Raw genomic sequence first — 12,310 nt, 5'->3', positions numbered from 1 at the left:
ACACGCACACACACACGCACACACTTACACACACGCACACACTTACACACATGCACACACTTACACTCTAGGGTTCATTTGTGTTGGGAGACAATTAACTCACCAGTATATTTTTGTATTGCGAGAGGAAATCTGAGTACCTAGAGGAAACCAACGCAGGCACGGGGAGAATATACAAACTCCACACAGTGAGGACCATAGCGGGAAATGGACCTATGATCTCAGTCCTGGGAAGCATTAATGCTAACATTACACCATCCATAATATCTATCTATCTATCTATCTATTCGTCAAAATCCTGATATAAAATGTACGAAGACCATTCTATTGAGTATGAGTTGAATAATTTTTCAAATTGAGAGGTCTTATAACCGTATTTATAGAACCACCCTTGTACACAACAGTAACATTGTTAATATACGATGGACTGCACCTTCACTGGCAAACCAAAACAATTGTGCAAAATATATCATATTGCAGAAGGCAAATAGGTGATGTAAACATGCAATAAGACATTCCTCAAGCACTATACAGAGTACACTTCAGAGGACATACTGAACAGTTCCTAATGACCACAGCTAAGGTCATGGCAATGCCATAAAAGAGAATGAAAGAAAACTAGGTCTGTTGTGTAGAAAGGTTCTTCTCCAATTTTACATAGATAACAGCCATGGCCAGACACACATTCTTTCTGCTTGTCACAAACTAATTGTTGTGTCTGGAAGCTGCCATCTCAATTTAGTAAAACAGGTTGGACACCTTCGTGGAGGCTTGTAGGCAGGGCCAGCAACAGAAATCTTGTGGCCCTGTGCACTGATATTTCTGGGGCCCCCATCCCATCAGCTAATCCAAAGCCTACACAACCCTTTTCTGTATGAGCTTCACCTAACTTTTCGCGGCTCCTAATCCTGCTTTCAGGTGCGGACTTCTCTCGTTCTCCATACTGCTGCCTGCCTTGACTTGTCACTTACACAATAGTACGCAGAGCACTGTGAGCAGGCAGGGCAGGCCATTCGCAGAGCATGGAACAGACGACCCCCGCATGCGCATTCAAAGTACAGGAGCCGGGGACTGAGGTCACGGCACTAGAGGTGGGTATGGACATGCGCCCAGTACAGAATCCGGTCGCTGAGCGGACGCGGCCCCGGGCTGTGCGCACACACAGAGTAGATGGCTCTGAGTGCCAACCGGCCAAAGGCGGTGGGGTGCACACACAGTAGACAGCCGGACCACAGGGGTCATTGACAGGCAAGCTAGTATAGGCGGCGGCCGGGCTGGGCACAGAAGCTCTGGGGCTCTTCACATTGCCAGGGCCCATCACACTTGTCCCCCTTGACCCCCCCTGTCGAGGTGGAAATGGTGAGTGTGCCCATTGAAACGGCTGCACTTGCCACAAAATACAACATGCTTAATGCATTTGTGGTGCACCTCGCCATTTAAGGGAATCTCCGCAGCCCTCTGACAGTGAGGATTTTTGCAAAACACTGAATACGCCGAGTGGGGTTGAATGGTGAGGATGGCTTTTCCTCACCAAAAAAAAACTCCCCGCCGTACAAACCCCCCTCGTTGCCGCTCGCCACCTGCATTGGATACACCCCAGTATCTGTGCTGATGATGTTTCCTATAGCAAAACATTGGTAAAAATTCTTCATTGAAGTCCACTCGGACTGGCTGTCATTTTAGAATGTAAGTTTGGTTTTTGATTTAACAGATTTTTTGTATTTGGATGATACATAATTATGAATTGGGTGCCTTACTAATAAGTGTTAAAACAAATGTTCCTGTGAGCCTGTGACCATGGGTCTAATTTAGATAACCCAAGGATCTGAGTTGTATGATGCAGTGTACCTATGTTCGGTACCTTATACATGCACCTGTGCCATGCTGCACATGTGCTGCAGTATGGGTCCTGCGGCGTTGAATGCATTACTGTTGCAGATGACAAGTCTGCTGCCATTTGAGGCTGTCTTTGTAGAGGACGGGAGGGGGGCCCTACAGCCTTACGAAGGGACAGCTGCACAGCCTGCATGATCACTGCTTGAGTGACTGTAAGCACATTCAGCAACTGCTGCACCTGAAGCTCTGGATGGGTGGTTGGTCCTGTGTGCTGCAGCTGTATCCTCCCTAGTACTCCCTCCCTTCTACATGAGCAGGCGGCTAGCCTCTTTAACTCTTCTCTCCCTCTTTGTTCAGATGACCCGACTTGCTATCTTCTTCCTCTCTCCCATGTCTTCCTCTACTCTGAGCTGTAGTCAGCTCTCTTCAGCTCAGAGTAGGGATGTATATTGCATCGCCAAGGTTCTCAACCATCGATGTGTCTGTCCTGATGGTAGTGTTTTTACCATTAGATGGCAGCGTTCCAATGTTTGCCACCAATGAATGGTAAACATTTGATGGTACTGTTCCCAGTTCCATCCCCAGTCAGTTAGTCTACAGATGTTTGAGCATACGCAATAATGCCTTTTTTTGCGCATGCACAAATCATGTGAATTTTTTTCAAATATAATCCTTTGGATGCGATGGTCAGTTACCATATGCTGATGGGCTTCTGATGTCCATCCCTAGCTCAGAGTCAGACTTCGGACCAGGCCTGCCTCCTCCTTCCACTCTATTCTGCCTGCCCACCCTCTGGTGGAGCTCCACGGGACAGATGAGTGGAGAGATCTTCCTCATGTGGAGAAGATCATGTGGAGATCTCTGGGAGGATCGGGTGTTATTGTGGGTAATATAGAGCAGCATGTAGGAGGTATGTAGTGTTGTGGATTAGGTGATATAGTTTAATGCTGTAGTGCAATGTGTAAGTGATGTAGTGCAGTGCAAAGGCCCAAAGTGGTATGTAGTATCGAGAAGTAGTGAAGCGTAAAGGGGTATGTGCTATAGTGCAGCATATAGGGGTGTCGTTGTGCAGTGTAGTGGTGTAGTGGAGTTCAAGGGTAGGATATAGAACAGATTATAGCAGGATGTAGTGTAGGGATGTAGTTCGTTGTATAGGGGAATGTAGTGAAGTAATGTAGTGCAGGGCATAGAGTGGGATGTAGTGAGGCATATACAAGGATGTAGTGTAGTGATTAACTATAGCACATATGGGGATGTAGTGTAGTAATGTAGTACATTGTTTAGGGGATGTAGTATAGTGATGTAGTACAGCGTATATAGGGAAGTAGTGTAGTGATGTAGTACAGAACATGGGGGGATGAACCATAGTAATGTAGAACATCGTATAGGAGTATGTAGTGTAATGATGTAGTACAGCATATACGTGACCTAGTGTGGTACAGCACAAGGGGGATGTAGCATAGTGCTGTATAACCACGTATAGGGGGATGTAGTGTAGCCTATAGGGGGATGTAGCTTTAATAAGTGTAGGGGGCCCCACTTTGGGCTCCCCTCTCCTTAGTTCCGCCACTAGTTCCATCAGTGTTTTCATCTATACTTATTTACAAAGCACCTGTAATTAGGAAAAAGTAATCCAACCAATACATTCTTACAGCTCTGGAGTTGGAAGAGCTCACTGTGGATCCACACCAGATCTGAGCCACAGTGCACAGCCTCTCATCCCATTTATAATATGCCAATGACCATTTTCAGTTCTGATCTTCTCAAAATATCTATTTTGCGCTGCTCCACGTTATCCATTTAAGCTTTCAAGCAAGTTTAGTGTGCTGCTGTGTATGGTGAATAAATCTCTGCACTCTGCTTTGTCATATGTACCAGTCCTCGCCGCTTTGTGTTCACCTCTTGGTCGCCTCTACAGGAAAGCACAGCCAGCGCAGCTGCCTCATCTACCAGTCTCTTTAAAACTAAGCCACTGGACATATTTTTTTAATTACTGCTGCCTACATGAAATATATATTGTGCAATAAAACACTTATTTGCCAGATAGGCCAGCCGTAATGGAAGCCCTCTGGTAGCGTCAAGGAACTGGAGAATAACTGCTCAGTAGACCAAATACATTTATAAACATCTGTGCTGAGGTGTTCCCTATTCAGTATGTCTAGCAGTAGGAGATCTTAGTATTTCTTCCACTGGGATTCCTGCTGATGATAAAGTGACACTTGCTCAGTCTGTGAACCTGCATTCTAATGCTTTAAATTGCTTGGTGAGTTAATGTTGCAAATCTCCTTGTGAATTAATACAGTTGTTTGTTAGTCAACCATTTATTTGGCTGTCATAGATAAGTGACAATTGCGCTACAGCTGCAATATAAGACTCAGCAAAGACTAGACTGCAGTTTGAATATATAAAAATATAATGCATGTGATTCTTCTAGCAGAAAGTAGAGTTAGCTGTGAACTCCTAGCAAATGTATTCATGGCTTTCTCTCCACAATAAATCTTTCCAACGCGTGGCAAGACTGGCTGTTCGCTGGTAGGAATTAGACGACACTCTGGGGTTCCTAGATTTACTGCTGAATGCTTGTCAGTTCCAGGCTTGACTTCACAAAGACAAGTTCTTCGCCTACACCGTGGAAACGGGGAAGCGTGCGTTGTGCGGCAGAGAATGCCGTGAAACTATTCCGTGTTAGGGAACGCAGGCCGCTGAGCAGCTGTTTCTTTTGTAACGAATAATACTAAAAAAAAAAAAAAAAAAATCTACGGAAGGAATTTCTTTTGTGTTTTCCCAGATACAGAACCTTCATCAAAAACACGTTTTTATATGCTCCAAGTTTACTAGCAGCAGGTCTTGCGTTTTAGCACTCTCGTTTGTACAAAGCCAAGATTAAATCCAGAAATTAAATACTATGTATTCCATTACACTGTACATAAATAAAAAGCCATAAAATAAGCCTTTATATGTTGCCAACAATAAATATTACATTTATAATACACATACTGGATGGTATTCAATTGCCAATTCACTTTTATTTTTTACAATAGGGATTAATGGGCCCATGATGTATGGTTTCACTATTGCATCAAGATGTGCCATTAACTGGCCACGGGTACAAGGCCCTGCTGCAAAACCTATATCCATTCTGCGCGCTGGTCTCCCTTGATGCCCAACCTTGGTGTTATAGAGCCTAATTCGTGTTTGCACACAACTGTCAATATTCAAGCAATGGAGCAGTCAACCACACGTGTGCCACGAATGCACTACACATGCGTTAAGGTGCTTCTGCGATCCCACTTGGAACAAGGGTTTCATGGAAAAGTGATTGACAGGTAGTGACCATTTGGAGTTGTTAACGGGAAGTGGTTGCCAATATGTCAGTTGATGCAGACACATGCAAAAATCATGACACCTGCATCTCTGTCCTGCTGTGTCGTCTACAGTATATAGCCCCAAATATCAATAACTTTACGATGACGTCGGTGGGCATCTGTTCTGATTTCTGTGTGGCTGCTTCACTTGCTCACATTAGAACCCCCACAACTTAGAGAATTTCAATTGAATTTGCATACAAATAGGATTTAGGCCCATAGTGTCAGGGAGAATGCAAACACAAATGGTTAAGATAACTAAGGAATTAATATTTGACAGTAATCTGCTAATGGGATACAGTATGTTAGCACAGCTGAAAATGTGAATGAGCAGATGATCATATTCTATATGCGGTGACAATCCAGATAATATATACTGTAGTAATCAGACCTTTTTGATGCTCCATTTGCCATCACCAATCATCTGAACTTTCATTTGTAACCATGGAATAAGATGCTGCCATATATGCAATGGAAAAAAGCAGCTGGGGATTTAAGGCATCATTGATTGGTCTACTGCTTTGCTGACACCTTGGCATTTTTGTTTAGTTTTGCATTATTTTCAGCTTGTATACGGTATGTTCTAAAACATTGTTTTATTGCTCCAGCTTAATAAGATCTTTCCCAATTTGAAAGTAAAAAAAAAAAAAAAAAATGTTGTCAGCGCACCTGTGAGTGAGCCGCCACTTCCTGACTGCTACTCGGAGAATTAGCCTACTGATGGAAGTCTAACATTAAGCATAGTGTTTTATTAAATGTAATCATAACAGCAGTTTGACTAAGGAAAGGTGTTAATAGGGAGTTTATACATTTTCGCTATGTGCTCTCATAACCACAAAAATGTTACACTTAGAAGCCCAGTTGGTCTTATAGTCAGTGTGTATGCTTAGCGAACAATAATCACTTAGCATACAAATAGCACTGTCCTTGCAAGGCAAATATCTATTTAAAGGCTTTCATTATATTGCTCTGATTCCATGAAATAAATGACTGCTATTCTCTCATTGAGGGGTAGATTTATCAAAGGTCGATCAGGGGAAAATGCGCTATCCCCGTGCGTTATTGCAGGGGATAACGCTTCCCCTGATCTATGACACCCACGATGCGGGTGTTTAGTGTGCAGCGATGCGGGGTAGGCGACATAGCGCACATACGTTAATGGCAAGTGGGCCTGCCTCATACCGTATTTATTATGCTCCCTATTGGCCGTGCGCTTCTGGTCTCTTCTCCTCTTCTTTTCGCCATAAATTTCTGGCGCTGTGGGTCTTCATACTGTTGCTCCTCCTCTCCGGCGTATTGAAATTAAAGCAACGCATGCGCCGGGTACACATCATCCCCGGCGAATATTACCCGGCGCATGCGCAGTTTGAATTTGCAGACGCCGGAGACCAGCAAGCGGAAAACTGCGCATGCGCCAGGTACACAACGCAAGACCAAGGTATCCGGCGCATGCGCAGAAGACGCCGCCGGACTGCAACGCACCATTCGTTATGGGAGGAAGCGTATCCCCGGTAAGAGGGGATAACGCACTCCCATAACGTGCAGGCAAGTGTTAATACATTCGGGCGCAAATCAGGTTCACTTCACCACGATATAGTGGTGAAGCGAACCTGTGCCCATAACGAACACCACGCCACCAATGATAAATCTACCCCTGAGTATTGGACAATTCACCTTCGCCTCCACTCCAATCTTCATATTTTTGGGAATACTGCTATTTTATATGGATAACTAAGGATAAATTTAATAGAGAGAAATTTGCATTTTAATGTTAATCTGAGTACACACTTATCATTGTGTGTAAGTAAGTGTCAGGAAAACCGATGTAATTATACATCCGCCGTCCCATATAAACTGAACAATATATAGCATGACCGCTCAAAATATTATTTACGGCTGCTTCCGTCTATTCATGGCTGCGATAATTTCTAGGCAGCAACAACTGTACTACCTGGCAAACAACCAGCAGAAGTGTGCAGATCATATCATACTAATTTAATTAGCTTCTATGAGGAAGTCAGTAGGGGGCTGGACTTAGGGAAATCTGTTGATGTAATATTTCTTGATTTTTCTAAAGCTTTTGACACAGTGCTTCATAAAAGATTATTAATAAAACTAGATAATTTAGGGTTAGGAGATAAAAATTTGTAATTGGAATAAAAACGGGTTGCACAATCTGGGACAGAGAGTGGTGGTAAATGGCAAACATGCCAGTGGGCGTAAGGTCCAGAGTTCACCAACCGCTTGCCCCCACCAGCCGCCGGAAGGGGATGCGTGTGCGCACTAGATGCACACCCCCCCCCCTTCCTTCTGTCGGAGCTCACCATCAGTCCCCGCCGCCTCCCTGTCGCTGTCCGATGGTCCCCGTAAGTTACCTTTTGCAAAACTACATATATTAACTTGAAATTGCGCAGCAAATTTGGGTTACAGTAGTTGCTACAGATCTACTAAAGGCAGTACCATCTTGACTGTATAAAGTGTTACAGAACTGTGATAATATACCCTGCATTACTGCTGTTACCTGTGTAACTGTTTATAGCAATAAACCAGCAACCTGGAAGGACTCTGTGTGTGGCCTAACAGTCTCTTTTATATTTATTTATTTATTAACAGTTTCTTATATAGTGCAGCATATTCCGTTGCGCTTTACAATAGCAGACAGTGATACAACAAAACAGGGTATTTACAGACAGTCAAAATGTAGGAGGGCCCTGCTCGCAAGCTTACAATCTATAGGGAAATAGGCATTGATACATAAGGATAGATACTGTATTCTTTATTGCATCGATTCCACCAGAACGCAAGGTTCTATGACTGGTTCTGGAATTTGATAAGCTTGCCTGAAGAGATGAGTCTTCAGGGAACGCTTATAGGTTTGGAGACTGGAGGAGAGTCTTATTGTGCTTGGGAGGGCATTCCACAGAGTGGGTGCAGCCCGGAGAAAGTCCTGCAGTCGGGAATGGGAGCGAGTAATGAGTGTGGATGAGAGACGCAGATCTTGGGAGGAGCGTAGAAGTCGTGTTGGATGATATTTTGAGATAAGAGAAGATATGTATGTTGGTGTAGTTTGGTTTATGGCTTTGTGTGTAAGTAAAAGAATTTTGTATTGAATACGGTAGAATACAGGTAACCAATGAAGTGACTGACAGAGTAGCTTTGCAGACGATGAACGTCTGGCTAGGAAGATTAGCCTTGCAGCTGCATTCATAATGGACTGTAGTGGTGAGAGTCTGTATTGGGGAAGGCCAATAAGGAGACTATTGCAATAATCAATGCGTGAGATGATGAGAGCATGGATTAGAGTTTTTGCAGTGTCTTGTGTAAGGTAAGGGCGAATTTTAAATATGTTTTTTAGGTGCATGTGGCATGATTTTGAGACAGATTGAATGTGGGGTACAAAGGAAAGTTCTGAGTCAAGGATAACACCTAGGCAGCGAGCTTGAGAGGTAGGAGTGATTGTCATCTTCTCAACAGCGATACAGATATCAGGTTGGTAACTACTATTTATTGGCGGAAATATAATTAATTCTGTTTTTGAGATATTAAGTTTGAGGTGGCGAGATGACATCCAGGATGAAACAGCAGAAAGGCATTCAGAGACACGGCTCAATACAGATGGGGACAGGTCCGGGGAGGATAGGTAGAGCTGAGTATCATCCGCATACAGATGATACTGAAATCCAAAGGAGCTGATTAGTTTGCCAAGAGATGAGGTATAGATTGAGAAAAGCAGGGGACCTAAAACTGAACCCTGAGGTACTCCAACTGAAAGAGGTAGCGAAGAGGAGGTAGAATCAGAGAAACGAACACTAAAGGAGCGGTTAGAGAGGTAGGATGAGAACCAAGAGAGGGCTGTGTCTTTAAGACCTATGGATTGTAGTGTTTGTATGAGAAGTGTGTGGTCAACAGTGTCAAAAGCAGCAGAGAGATCTAGAAGAATTAGTAGTGAGTAGTGGCCTTTAGACTTAGCAGTGACCAGATCATTCACAACTTTAGTCAGTGCTGTCTCTGTGGAGTGTTGGGCACGAAAGCCTGACTGATGCGGGTCCATTAAGTTGTGCGAGTTAAGAAAGTGTGTGAGGCGAGTATAAGCAAGTCTTTCAAGTAGTTTGGAGGTGCATGGAAGTTGAGAAATGGGACGGTAGTTTGAGAGAGAGCTTGGATCAGAATTCTGTTTTTTTCAGAATCGGAGTAATAACTGCATGTTTGAACAATGAAGGAAAGACACCAGTAGAAAAAGAGAGGTTACAGATTTTAGTTAAGATTGGAATGAGCACAGGAGACAGAGATTTACTTATTTGCGAGGGTATTGGGTCAAGAGGAGAGGTAGTAGAGTGGGAGGCCGAGAAAAGTGCAGATACTTCATCTTCATTTGTGGGATCAAATGAAGCAAATGCTTCAGAGGGCTCAGGTATGGAATTGAGCATATCACCAACTGAGTTGGAGCATACCAATTCATCTCTGATCTTGTCAATCTTATCCCTGAAGTAGGAAGCAAGATCTTGTGCATGGATAGTGGTTGGTGGCTTGGGTGAGGGAGGGTTGAGAAGGGATTTAAATGTATTAAAAAGACGTTTTGGGTTAGAAGCTTGAGCAGAAATGAGAGTTTGGAAATATGTTTGTTTGGCAGTTTCCAGGGCATAACTATAGTACTGGTAGATATTCTTATATGTAAAGAAATCCATTGGACTGTGAGATTTACGCCATTTACGCTCAGCTTTGCGTGAGATATTTTGTAGGTGTCTCGTTAATTTAGAGTGCCACGGTTTGTTTGTTTGGCAGTTTCCAGGGCATAACTATAGTACTGGTAGATATTCTTATATGTAAAGAAATCCATTGGACTGTGAGATTTACGCCATTTACGCTCAGCTTTGCGTGAGATATTTTGTAGGTGTCTCGTTAATTTAGAGTGCCACGGTTGGCGTCTAGGCCTACGTCGAGTGTGGTGGGTAACTGGAGCCACTTCATCCAGGGCTGTTTTGAGGGTTAGGTTTAGGTGTGATACCTCCATCTCAGGAGTAGTGAATGCAGAAATAGGAGCAAGCTGTTGTTGCAGTGAGGAGGAGAGTACTTGAAAATGAATATCATTAATATTTCTGCGGGCTTGAGGTGGATTAAAGGATTTCTGTGTTTTTGAGTTAGAAGTACTAGAGGAAAGCATGCAGGTGATAAGGTTGTGATCTGAGAGAGGGAAAGGAGAATTGGTGAATTCCGACACTGAGCACAGCTTAGTGAATATCAGATCAAGACAGTGGCCATCCCGATGAGTAGAGGAGTCAGTCCATTGGGAGAGGCCGAGAGAGGAGGTTAGAGAGAGTAGTTTGGAGGCATGAGCAGCAGATTTTGGGCTATCAATAGCAATGTTGAAGTCATCCATGATGATGGTTGAGATGTCAGCGGAAAGGAAGTGAGGGAGCCAGGCAGAAAAATCTTCCAGAAATCGTGTTGGCTGCCCAGGTGGGCGATAGATAGCTGCAACATGCAGTGAGAAAGGAGTGTAAGTTCTGATGGAATGTACTTCAAATGATGTGAATGTGAGTGATGGAACCTGTGGTATAACTTTGTATGTGAAGGATTGGGATAGTAATATTCCAACCTCACCTCCTCTGCTGTCACCAGGCCTGGGTGTGTGTGTGAAGTGAAGAGCACCATGTGACAGGGCTGCAGGGGAGGCTGTGTCTGATTGTGAGAGCCATGTTTCTGTTATAGCCAGCAGGTTGAAGTTGTTTGAAATGAAGAGGTCGTTGATGGATGTTAATTTGTTGCCAACAGAGCGTGCATTCCATAACGCACATTTTAGTGATTTGGGGGATGAAGGGAGGCATTTGATGTTTATGAGGTTAGCTGGATTACTATGTGCCTGAGAGTTAGGTGCCTGCGAGCGGGGTAAGCAGCTGGGGCCTGGATTAAGTGAAATGTCACCTGCTAATAGAAGCAGTAGAGAGAGATAGGTGTAGCTGCAGGTGGTTTGTGAATGTTGTTTCTGGCGACAGTTTGTGGATGTTATTGTCAATGTAGAGAGATATGTAAAAAATCTCATGAGTGTTAATACGAGGGGTGTGGATAATGGAGGCAGAAATGTGTATAAAGGGCTGAGCTTCAGGGAGAGAGAGAGAAGAGACTGATTTTGAGAGAAAACCATGGAGAGCGAAGCAGAGCAATAGTTTGTAGTACATGGTGTATTTGAACAGTTCTATAGGCCAAGAGTTATATTAGACTTGCAATAGTTAATACCAGCTTACTGGTGTTGCTCAGATAGTCATTTGGTATACACAGATTTGGCAGAAGGTCGGCAGCGTAGCAATAGCTCTCGCAGACCCCCGGTGCCGGGCGCCCACACCTGGCCAGCGCATCCCCGACGTTGCAAGGGTCTGATTATGATTGTTTGCTAGACTCAAATTTTCCACCTGTCCTTTATAGAAGGTTTCACACATATTTTATTTATTTATTTATTTAGTAACAGTGCTTTACAGAGCATAATTGAACATTCACATCACTCCCTGCCACAGTGGAGCTTACAATCTATATTCCCTACCACATGTACATGCACACACACAGACATTCTAGGGTTAATTTGTTGGGAGCCAATTAACACATATCCAAATTGTTTTTTTAAAAATAAGGATTAAACAAACAAAAAATAGTTTATGGTCCTGTGACAATGGTATAAAACATAAAAAGTTCACTTATTTTAAATGAGAAATAATACAAAGTTTTTCCAGGAGTGGCCAACAACACTTTACAAACCATAAATACTTGGTGTAGGTCCTTATTAAGTAAGGGTCCCTTCTGCGATCCGCTGTGCAGTTTCTAGATGGTCGTGAAATTGTGCACATGCAGGACTGCTCTTGTGCGTGTGCAGGACGAGCCCAGTGATCACATACCCAAAATGCAATCGCCTCTGCTCTGGTGACAATCACATCCTTTTTCCCTGGGGTATGTGGGCGGCCTTTCTGGAAACAGAGGCCCCTATATTCCGGGAGTGGGCAGGCCAAGGACCGTGCAGCGAGGCACAGTTTCCTTGGCCTTGCGAGCTGCTGCGCGACAGGCAGCCCGAGTAGGGTTAGCTTTACAGAGGCTGTGGTCATGGAGGGGTGGTTGCTGTGTTC

This window comes from Crinia signifera, chromosome 3 (assembly GCF_055691185.1).
Source record: "Crinia signifera chromosome 3, ASM5569118v1, whole genome shotgun sequence".
Classification (NCBI taxonomy): Eukaryota; Metazoa; Chordata; class Amphibia; order Anura; family Myobatrachidae; genus Crinia; species Crinia signifera.
This window is presented reverse-complemented; position numbering follows the sequence as displayed.